The sequence below is a fragment of the Eumetopias jubatus genome, unplaced genomic scaffold (genome assembly GCF_037043125.1).
Source record: "Eumetopias jubatus isolate StellerSeaLion01/CBP00866 unplaced genomic scaffold, mEumJub1_p1.0 scaffold_9, whole genome shotgun sequence".
NCBI classification, from domain to species: domain Eukaryota; kingdom Metazoa; phylum Chordata; class Mammalia; order Carnivora; family Otariidae; genus Eumetopias; species Eumetopias jubatus.
Genome location: NW_028274815.1, coordinates 58873682 through 58885404, shown reverse-complemented (window position 1 = coordinate 58885404; position 11723 = coordinate 58873682). Strand labels below are relative to the sequence as shown.

Here is an 11723-nt window from a genome sequence, read left to right as displayed (position 1 = left end):
CCAGTGAAGTCATCTGCTCTTGAACTTTTCTTCTGGGAGAGATTTTTTTTTTTTTTCACAAATATGATTTTTGTATTTGTCACCATTAAATGTCTGGCTTTTTTTAAAAAGATTTTATTTATCTGAGAGAGAGAGAGAATGAGAGATAGAAAGCACGAGAGGGAAGAGGGTCAGAGGGAGAAGCAGACTCCCTGCTGAGCAGGAAGCCTGATGTGGGACTCGATCCCGGGACTCTAGGATCATGACCCGAGCCGAAGGCAGTCGCTTAACCAACTGAGCCACCCAGGCACCCTAAATGTCTAACTTTTAATCAGATTCTTGGACTGGTGGCTCATATCCATCAGCTCGTTCAACTTTAGCACTGGTCTCATCCCCAGTAGCTTTTCCAGAACTGCTACCTTCACCATGAAGCTCCATGAGCTTTCCCAATTCAAACTTGGGCTTCTTCAGCATTTTTACTTTTCTAATGAAGACATCATGAAGTGGATAAATAGACTGACAAGCCTTTTCTGTATCTTTTCCGATGCTGTCTGGAATCAATTTATTGACCACTTCTTTCACGTCATTTGTTTCAGCACCTCTCAGGTCATGATTTCCCTCATCTTTTTCCGAATTTGACGGACCTGTTGGTGCTGAGCATAAGAGGTCTTCTGAATCTGATTATTGCGTTTTTTAGTAAAACCAACACAAAATAGACGAAGCAAATAACATTGGTAGTCTTGACATCAACATGAGCTTCAATCATGGTCTGCCATTTTTTGACCATGGAGCACATTTTGTCATGGGTAAGATCCATGCCATGAAAATTAGTCAGGCAGTTTTTGCCCTGAACATTCTCAGTAATTAGCTTGAATTTTCTAAACGCAACTTCATCATTCTGCAAATCAGCAAGGCTCACTTCAAAAATCCGACCCTTGAGGCCATCAGATGCGATTTTGGTTCCTTGAGTTCTTGTGACTAATGTTTTTCCAATATTTCTTATATTGAACATAGCTGGTGCTTTCACATCATACCAATCTTTCTTAGAAAATGGATCAACCACTTTCTTTTTGGCTCCCTTTTTGCCGCCTTTCATAGGGCACTTGTTCTTGCCGGCCACCATGGCGCTGCTCAGCCAAAAAAAAAAAAGTGGGAGAGATTTTTGATTAGAGATTCAATCTACTTGTTATTGGTCTGTTGAAGGTTTTCTGTATATTCATGATTCGCTTTGGTGGGCTGTATGTTTCTAGGGCTTTGTCCATTTCTTCAGATTTTCCAATCTGTTGGACTTTAATTGTTCATAGTAGTCTCTTATCCTTTGTAAAGGTTTCTGGGATAACCATTGTAATGTCTCTTTCATTTCTGATTTTATTATTATTTTTTTTTTTTAGTCTTCATTTCATTTGTTTTTGCTGATTGTTGCTATTTCTTTCTTTTTACTGACTTTGGGTTTAGTTTGTTCCTCTTTTTCTAGTTCCTTGAAGTGAAAAGTTTATTTGAGATCTTGTTTCTTAATGAAGGCATTTATCATTCTGACCTTCCCTCTTAGAGCTGTTTGTGCTGAGTTCCATAAGTTTTGGTATGTTGTATTTCCATTTTCAGATTTCTCAAGATATTTTTTGCTTTTTCTTTTGGTTTCTTCTCTGACTACTTGGTTGTTCAGCAGAATGTTGTTCAGTCTTCACATATTTATAAATTTACCACTTTTCTTCTTATAACTGATTTTTAGTTTGAAACCACTGTGGTCAGAAAAAAATGCTTGATATGATTCAGTTCTCTCAAAATTTTATGACTGTTCTGTGGCCTAACATATGATTTTTCCTGGAGTATGTTCCATGTGCACTTAAGACTGTATGCTGTTGCTTAGATAGAATCTTCTGTATGTTTGTGTTAAGTCCATCTAGTCTAACATGTTATTTAAGTACAATGTTTTTTTAATAGATTTTCTGTCTGCATGATCTAATTGATGAAAGTGGGGAATTTAAGTCCTCTACTATTTTTTAATTGATGTCTATTTCTCCCTTTATATCAATTAATGTTTCTTTATGTATTTAGGTGGATAAATATTTACAAATGTTTTATCCTCTTGTTTGATTTGTTCTTTTATCATTATTTTATGACCTTGTTTGTCTCCTATTATAGTCTTTGTCTTAAAGTGTATTTTGTCAGCTCTATATTTTGTAAATATACCTACCCCAGCTTTCTTTTGGTTTTCATTTGCATGTAGTATATTTTTTCTACCCTTTACTTCCATTTTGCACATCCTTACATCTGAAGTGAGTCGCCTGTAGACAGCATATAGATGGATCTTGTATTATTATCCATTCAACCACTGTGTGTCTTTGTATTGGAGAATTTATTTCATTTTCATTTAAAGCAGTTTTTGAGGGGTCTGTACTTATTGGCATTTTGTTAATTGTTTTCTGGCTGTTTTTAAGATTTCATTGTTCCTTTCCATTTTTCTTGCTCTCTTCCTTTGTGATTCAATGATTTTCTTTCTTTTTCTTTTAATTTTATTATGTTATATTATTGACCATACATTACATCATTAGTTTTTGATGTAGTGTTCCATGATTCATTGTTTGTGTATAACACCCAGTGTTCCATTCAATATGTGCCCTCTTTAATACCCATCACCAAGCTAGCCCATCCCCCCACCCCCCTCCCCGCTAGAACCCTCAGTTTCTTTCTCAGAGTCCATAGTCTCTCATGGTTCATCTCTCCCTCTGATTCCCCCCCACCCTTCATTTTTCCCTTCCTACTGTCTTTTTTTTTTTTTTTTTAACATGTATTATTTGTTTCAGAGGTACAGGTCTGTGATTCTATAGTGATATGCTTAGATTCCTCTTATCTTTTGCATATCTATAGACTTTTGCTTTGTGACAACCATGAGGCTTACATAAACAACACATATATATTATTTAACACACACATATGTAAAATAGTCTATCTTAAATTGATAGCTTAAGTTTAGATCCATTCTAAACCTTTTTTTCTCCCTCTCCCACATTTTATGTTTTGATATCACAATTTACATCTTTTAGTTTTCAGTCATTTACAAATTACTGTAGTTGTATTTTTACTACTTTAGTCTATTAACCTTCATACTAGATTTATAAATAATTAACCAACCACCTTTAAGATTACTCTGAATTTTACTATTTATTTGCCTTGACCAGTGAGATTTATACTTTCATATATTTTCCTATTACTAATAGTACCCTATGTTTCAGCTTAAGGAAGTCCCTTTAACATTTCTTGTAAGTCTGGTCTAGGGGCAATAATTCCTTTAGCTTTTGCTTGTCTGGAAAACTCATATTCTACCCCCCCACCCCATCCAAATCTGAAGGACAGCTGTGCTAGGTAGAGTATTCTTGTTGGCACTTTCCTTCTTTCAGTATTTTCAATATATTATGCCCACTCCCTGCTGACCTGCCAAGTTTCCACTCAAAAATTTTGATTGTCATGGGCCTTCACTTGTGTGTAACTGTTTTTCTCTTACTGCTTTTAAGATTCTCTCCTTGTCCTAAGAACAAATAGTGTTAAAATGTCCATACTACCCAAGGCAATCTGCAGGTTTAATACAATCCCTACCAATATACCAACAGCACTTTTCAAAGAACTAGAATAAATGATCCCAAAATTTGTATGGAACCACAAAAGCCCTCAATAGCCAAAACAAGAATTAATACCTATTTTTCTGAAACTGTTCCAAAAAATAGAAATGGAAGGAAAACTTCCAAACTCATTTTATGAGGCCAGCATTACCTTGATCCCAAAACAAAAGACCCCATCAAAAAGAATTACAGACCAATATCTCTGATGAACATGGATGCAAAAATTCTCACCAAAATACCAGCCAATAGGATCCAACAGTACATTAAAAGGATTATTCACCACAACCAAGTGGGATTTATTCCTGGGCTGCAAGCTTGGTTCAACATCTGCAAATTAATCAATGTGATACACTACATTAATAAAAGAAAGAACAAGAACCATATGATACTCTCAATAGATGGAGAAAAAGCATTTGACAAAGTACAGCATATATCATCCTTTCTTGATTAAAACTCTTCAGAGTATAGGGGTAGAGGGTACATACCTCAATATCATAAAAGCCATCTATGAAAAACCCGCAGCAAGTATCATTCTCAATGGGGGAAAACTGAGAGCTTTTCCCCTAAGGTTAGGAACATGGCAGGGATGTCCACTATCAGCACTGCTGTTCAGCATAGTACTAGAAGTCCTAGCCTCAGAAATCAGACAACAAAAAGAAATAAAAAGCATCCGAATCAGCAAAGAAGAAGTCAAACTCTCACTCTTTGCAGATGATGTGATACTTTATGTGGAAAACCCAAAAGACTCCACCCCAAAACTGCTAGAACTCCTACAGGAATTCAGTAAAGTGGCAGGATATAAAATCAATGCACAGAAATCAGTTGCATTTCTATACACCACCACCAAGACAGAAGAAAGAGAAATTAAGGAGTTGATCCCATTTACAAATGCACCCAAAACCATAAGATACCTAGGAATAAATCTAACCAAAGAGGCAAAGAATTTGTACTCAGAAAACTATAGAATACTCATGAAAGAAATTGAGGAAGACACAAAGAAATGGAAAAACGTTCCATGCTCATGGATTGGAAGAATGAATATTGTGAAAATATCTAGAGCATTCTCTAGTACTTAGAGCAATCTACACATTTAATGCAATCCCCATCAAAATACCATCAACTTTTTTCAAAGAAATGGAACAAATAATCCTAAAATTTGTATGGAACCAGAAAAGACCCCGAATAGCCAGAGGAATGTTTAAAAAGAAAAGCAAAGCTGGCGGCATCACAATTCCGGACTTCAAGCTCTATTACAAAGCTGTCATCATCAAGACAGTATGGTACTGGCACAAAAACAGACACATAGATCAATGGAACAGAATAGAGAGCCCAGAAATGGACCCTCAACTCTATGGTCAACTAATCTTCAACAAAGCAGGGAAGAATGTCCACTGGAAAAAAGACAGTCTCTTCAACAAATGGTGTTGGGAAAATTGGACAGCCACATGCAGAAGAATGAAACTGGACCATTTCCTTACACCACACACAAAAATAAACTCAAAATGGATGAAAGACCTAAATATGAGACAGGAATCCATCAAAATCCTAGAGGAAAATACAGGCAGCAACCTCTTTGACCTTAGCCGCAGCAACTTCTTCCCGGAAACATTGCCAAATGCAAGGGAAGCAAGGGCAAAAATGAACTATTGGGACTTCATCAAGAAAAAAACTGCACAGCAAGGGAAACAGTCAACAAAACCAAAAGACAACCGACAGAATGGAAGAAGACATTTGCAAATGACATATCAGATAAAGGGCTGGTATCCAAAAGCTATAAAGAACTTATCAAACTCAACAACCAGAGAACAAATGATCCAATCAAGAAATGGGCAGAAGACATGAACAGACATTTTTCCAAAGAAGATGTCCAAATGGCCAACAGACATGTGAAAAAATGCTCAACATCACTTGGCATCAGGGAAATACAAATCAACACCACAATGAGATACCACCTCACCCCAGTCAGAATGGCTAAAATTAACAAGTCAGGAAAGGACAGATGTTGGTGAGGATGTGGAGAAAAGGGAACTCTCTTACTGTTGGTGGGAATGCAAACTGGTGCAGTCACTCCAGAAAACAGTATTGAGGTTCCTCAAAAAGTTGAAAATAGAGCTACTGTACAATCCAGCAATTGCACTACTGGGTATTTACCCCAAAGATACAAATGTAGTGATCCAAAGGGGTGCATGCACCCCAATGTTTATAGCAGTAATGTCTACAATAGTCAAACTATGGAAGGAGCCTATACATCCATCAACAGATGAATGGATAAAGAAGATGTGGGTGTATATATACAATAGAATATTATGCAGCCATCAAAAAAATGAAATCTTGCCATTTGCAATGATGTGGATGGAACTAGAGGGTATTATGCTAAGTGAAATAAGTCAATGAGAGAAAGACAATTATATGATCTCACTGATATGAGGAATTTGAGAAATAAGACAAGATCATAGGGGAAGGGAGAGAAAAATGAAACAAGATGAAATCAGAGAGGGAGACAAACAGAGGCTCTTAATCTCAGGAAACAAACTGAGTGTTGCTGGAGTGGAGGGAGGTGGGAGGGATTGGGTCGCTGGGTGATGGACACTGGGGAGGGTATATGTTATGGTGAGTGCTGTGAATTGTGTAAGACTGATGAATCACAGACCTGTATCCCTGAAACAAATACATTATATGTGAATAAAATCCTACAGAAAAAAGAAAAAGAAAAACAACTGGAGATATCACAATCCCAGATTTCAAGTTATATTACAAAGCTGTAGGAATCAAAACAGTGTGGTACTGGCACAAAAACAGACACGTAGATCAGTGGAACAGAATAGAAAACCCAAAAATAAACACACAATTTTATGGTCAGTTAATCCTTGACAAAGGGCAGGACATGCAATGGGAAAAAGACAGTCTCTTCAACAAATGGTATTGGGAAAACTGGACAGCAACCTGCAAAAGAGTGGAACTGGACCACTTTCTTACACCATACACAAAAATAAACTCAGAATGGGAAACCTGAAACCATGAAAGTCCTAGAAAGAGAGCACAGGCTGTAAAATATCTAACTTTGGCCATAGCAATATCTTTCTAGGCATGTCTCCTGAGACAAGGGAAACAAAAGCAAAAATAAACTATTTGGACTACATCAAAATAAGCTTCTGCACAGCAAAAGACAACCTACTGAATAGGAGAGGATACTTGCAAATGACATATCTGAAAAAGGGTTAATATCCAAAATACATAAAGAACTGATACAATTCAACACCAAAAAAACCCAGTTAAAAAATGGGTAGAAGACATGAACAGACATTTCTCCAAAGAAGACATCCAGATGGCCAATAGACATGAAAAGATGCTTAATATCACTCATCTTAAGGGAAATGCAAATCAAAACCACAATGAGATATCATCTCTTCTGTCAGAATGGCTAAAATCAAAAATAAAAGAAACAACAGTGTTGGTGAGGATGTGCAGAAAAAGGAACCCTTATGTCCTGTTGGTGGGAAGGAAAACTAGTGCAGCCATTGTGGAAAACAGATGGCGTTTCCTCAAAAAATTAAAAACAAAACTACCATATGATCCAGTAATTCCACTACTGGGTATTTACCCAAAAAAGAAAAAATACTAATTCAAGATGGTAGATGTACCCCTATGTTTATTGCAGCATTATTTACAATAGCCAAATTATGGAAGCAGCCCATGTGTCCATCAAATGATGAATGGGTAGAGAAGATGTAGTGTGTGTGTCTTTGTGTAATAGAATATTAGGCATAAAAAGAATGAAATCTTGTAATTTACAACAACATGTATGGATCTAGAGGGTATAATGCTAAGTGAAATAAGTCAGAGAAAGACAAATACTATATGACTTCACTCATATGTTGGATTTAAGAAATAAATGAATGGACAAAGAAAAAAAAAAGACAAACCAAAAACCAGACTTTTAAGTATAGAGAACAAACTGATCATTACCGGAGGGGAAGTTGGTGGGGGGGATGGGTGAAAAAGGTGAAGGGGATTAATAGGACACTTATCTTGATGAACACTGAGTAGTGTACAGAATTGTTGAATCCCTATATTTTACACCTGAAACCAATATAATACTGTATGTTAACCAACTGGAATTAAAAAAAAAAAAACTACATAGATGTGAGGCTGAACCAATTACCAACAACAAAAAAATTCTCTCCTTCAACTTTAGACAATTTAATTATAATGTGTATTGGAGTGGTTCTCCAAGAGTAGGGAAGTTTTTAGCTTTTATCTCTTCAAATAAGTTTTCTACCCCTTTCTGTCTCTTCTCGTTCTGGGGCCAGTATAATATGAATGTTGGTCCACTTGATGTTCTCCTATAAGCCCCTTAAGTTTTCTGCTCTTTTTTTTTTTTTTCTTTTTGTTGCTCTGATTAGATGAATTCTGTTGACCTGAGTTTGCTGATCCTTTCTTATTCATCATCGGCTGCTGAATTCCTCTATTGTATTTTTCAGTTCTGTTATCATATTTATCAGTTCTGTGATTTCTCTTGGGCACTTTCTTATATTTTCTCTTTGTTAAAATTCTTAACTTTGTTCATGCATTTTTCTCCCAAGATTGGTAAGCATCTTTCTGTCATTTTGAACTTTCAATCAGGCAAATCACTTGTTTCATTAAAATCTTTTTCTGAGGTTTCATTTTGTTCTTTCATTCGGAACATATTCCTCTCTTTCTTCATTTCCTTGACTCTATGTGTTAGTTTCTATGCATTAGATAAAACAGCTATTTCTCCCTGTATTGAAGGAGCAGCCTCATATAGGAATGATCTTCACCTTTCAACCTCTCAAACCTTTGTGCCTGTCCAAGCAGCCTACTTTATTCTTGGTGGCTGTGAGTAGTTGAGGGTTTGCCAAAACTTGTCAGTGACCCAAAGGAGAATATCTTGGTTGGCCTCATAGATTCAGACTGATTGGAAACCAGACCCTCAGGCAGCAGCTTTTAAAGTATGCAAACATACCTCTTTCAGGGGAAGACTAGGAATGTTTTTGTCTTTCCCTCTACACTGAATCCTGAGGTGGTAGCCTGTGAAAGCAGGTCCCACTGGCCACCAGAGTCAGGATATCAAGGGTTTTGTCCCCTGGGCAGCAGGCAAAAGTTGTGGCACAGGACATGTAAACAAGCTCCTTTCTCAGAAACACCAGCAACCTGGAGTGAGGCAGAGGGAGTGCAGGAAGATCGCGCCCACCCTCTGAGAGGTCTGGAGAGGATACAGTTGGTTCTTAGATGTGTATTTAATTAAAAGCCTGTCACTCAGAGTGCAGCCAAGAAGATACACTAATAGACCTCTCACAGAAAGACTGGGCATTTCAATCTGCTGCCTCTCTGTTGTGCATTGGGGTAGCTGGTTAAGAACTCTTTCTCCATTTGTTGTAGTCATTTTGGATGTAAGCCTTGCTGGCCACCAGAGGTAGGTGATCAAAGGGTATCCCCAGGGTGGCAGCTACAAAAACTGGGATGCCAAACAAGTGCGTAGTTCACTTCCAGGAGGTATTGGCAACCTGGAACGAGGCAAAAGAACACATAGATGGTTCCTTCCGGTTTCCATCTTTGGAGAGTATTTCCATAGAAACCTAGATGTGTGTTAAATTAGATGCCTGTCCCTCAGGTTGAAGCTTTAGGCCTATTTCCCAGAAAGACTAGATGATTTTCAGTTGGCACCTCTGTGCTGGGCCCCTTTAAGAACTCTTTCTGCATTTGCTTCAGTGTTGTGGTCTCATGGATGCAAGCCGAATTTGCTGTGTTTAGGGCCTCATGTCTCAAGTGTTGGTCGTTGTCATTGTCCTCTTTTTACATTTTGCATTTTATTTACTTTTTGCTACTTGATTCAAAGTTACTGGTTTACAGATAGATATGTATTCTAGAATAAAAAAATTTTTTTGCCACTTTGTATACTACTAATATCCACCTGACTCTAGCCTGTAAGACCCTTTAGTTTCATCATCTTACACCTACCCCCTGGAAGAAGTAGTAAAGTACATCATTGTGCAGTATTATATATTAATATATGTTGATCTCTCTGTGTCAGACCCTGTATAAAGACAGGTATGATGCAATGGGATTTACTTAACGTCCTTGAGCCATAGTGTTTTCCTCTATATAATGGCAATAATTATTTAGAACCCTCAGGGTTAGAATGAGGACTTAGGAAGAGTTCCTTGTGAGCTGCAAATTGCTGTATAAATGTTGGATTGATGTCATTTTCTTTCCTGCCTTACTTTCCCTTCATTTAACAAACTCGTGTCTTTTATTTTTTTTAAAAGGCCAAGGTCCTGAAGATTTTTTTTTAAATTGAAGTATAATTCACTTACAGTATTTTAGTAGTTTCAGGTATATATCATTGTGATTTGATATTTTTTATATTATGAAATTAATCCTATGGTAAGTCTAGTTACCATCTGTCACCATACAAAGTTATTACAATATTATTGACTATATTCCCTGTGCTGTATATTATAGCCCCATGACTTACTTATTTTATAACTAGAAGTTTATACCTCTTAGTCCCCTTTACCTATTTTGCCTGCCCCCCAAACCCTCCCCACTCTAGTAACCATCAGTTTGTTTCCTACATCTATGAGTCTGTTTTTTAGATTCCACATGTAAGTGAAATCATATGGTATTTGCATTTCTGTTTCACTTATTTCACTTAACATAAAACCCTCTAGGTCCATCCATGTTGTCACAAATGGCAAGATGAGTTATATTTCATTGTGTGTGTGTGTGTGCCTGTGTGTGTGTATATCTCACTTTATCCATTCACCTATTGATAGACACTTAAGTTGTTTCTATAACTGGCTATTGTAAATAATGCTGCAATGAACATAGGATGCATATATCCCTTTGAATTGGTGTTTTTGTTTTCTTTGGATAAATATCCCAAAGTGGAATTGCTGGATCATGTGGTAGTTCTTTTTAATTTTTTGAGGACCCTCCATACTGTTTTCCATAGAAGCTACACCAATTCACATTCCTACCAACAGTGTACAAGGGCTCCCTTTTGTCTACATCCTTATCAACACTTGTTATTTTTTGTATTTTTGACAATAACCAACTTGACAGGTGTGGGGTGATACTTCATTGTGGTTTTAATTACATTTCCCTGGTGATTAATGATGTTAAGTACATCTTCATGTCTTTTTTAGAAAAATGTCTATTCAAGTCCTCTGCCCATTTTTTACTTGGGTAATTTGTCAGGTTCAGGTCTTAAAAGTTGGGGTACCACATGTGGGGTTCAAACACTGCTTTTCAGGGAGAAACTTAGAATTGAAAGTTCCCTCCTGATTGTGGATTGCCAAACTATGGGTGGAGATTGTGGTGAGATTGTGGTAATATTGTGTCCCAGGCTCTCCTATCTGTTTCATTGTGGGGTTTATTTGTCTGCCCAATGTGTAGGAGTCACTGAGCTTTTTTGAGTTTACTTCAGAGGAAAAGTTTTCCATATGTAGATGTAGATTTGGTATGTCTATGGGTGGGGGGGATGAGGTGAGTTCAAGAACTTCCTACATCACCATCTTGAACCAGACCTTCTAGGATATTACTTTTTAAACTTTATATTAATTTTTGTGTTTATTTTACAAACATACTGATCCATTTTGGATTGGAAATTATTTAAAAAGGGAAAGAAACAAAACTGATCTTTCTCCACATACAGTTTCATTAATGTATGATTTCTATAAAGAAAGAAGGGAAGAAGCATGAAAAGTTTCTATTTTTACCTTTACTGTACTTTCCCTCCTCACTCTTGGGCTGATTTCCACTTTTTTTTTAACCCTTCAAATTTCAGTAAAGACCTTAGCTTAGACAACATGGTCATTCATTGGGTTTTTGTTTTTACTTTTTGGTGTATCAGTTTATTTTATTTATTTATTTATTTAAAATTTATTTATTTGACAGAGAGAGACACAGCAAGGGAGGGAACACAAGTAGGGGGAATGGGGGAGGGAGAAGCAGGCTTCCTGCAGAGCAGGGAGCCCGATGCGGGGCTCAATCCCAGGACCCTGGGATCATGACCTGAGCTGAAGGCAGACGCTTAATGACTGGGCCACCCAGGTGCCCCCCGTGTATCAGTTTAGTTTATAGCTTCCTAATCAGCCTCATCTC

At 37.1% G+C, this 11723-nt stretch overlaps 1 pseudogene; it reads right to left on the bottom strand.

Moving 5' to 3' along the window:
* Positions 1 to 306: 306 nt before the first annotated feature.
* LOC114198310 (small ribosomal subunit protein eS1 pseudogene) lies at positions 307 to 1102 on the bottom strand (annotated as a pseudogene).
* Positions 1103 to 11723: the final 10621 nt, after the last annotated feature.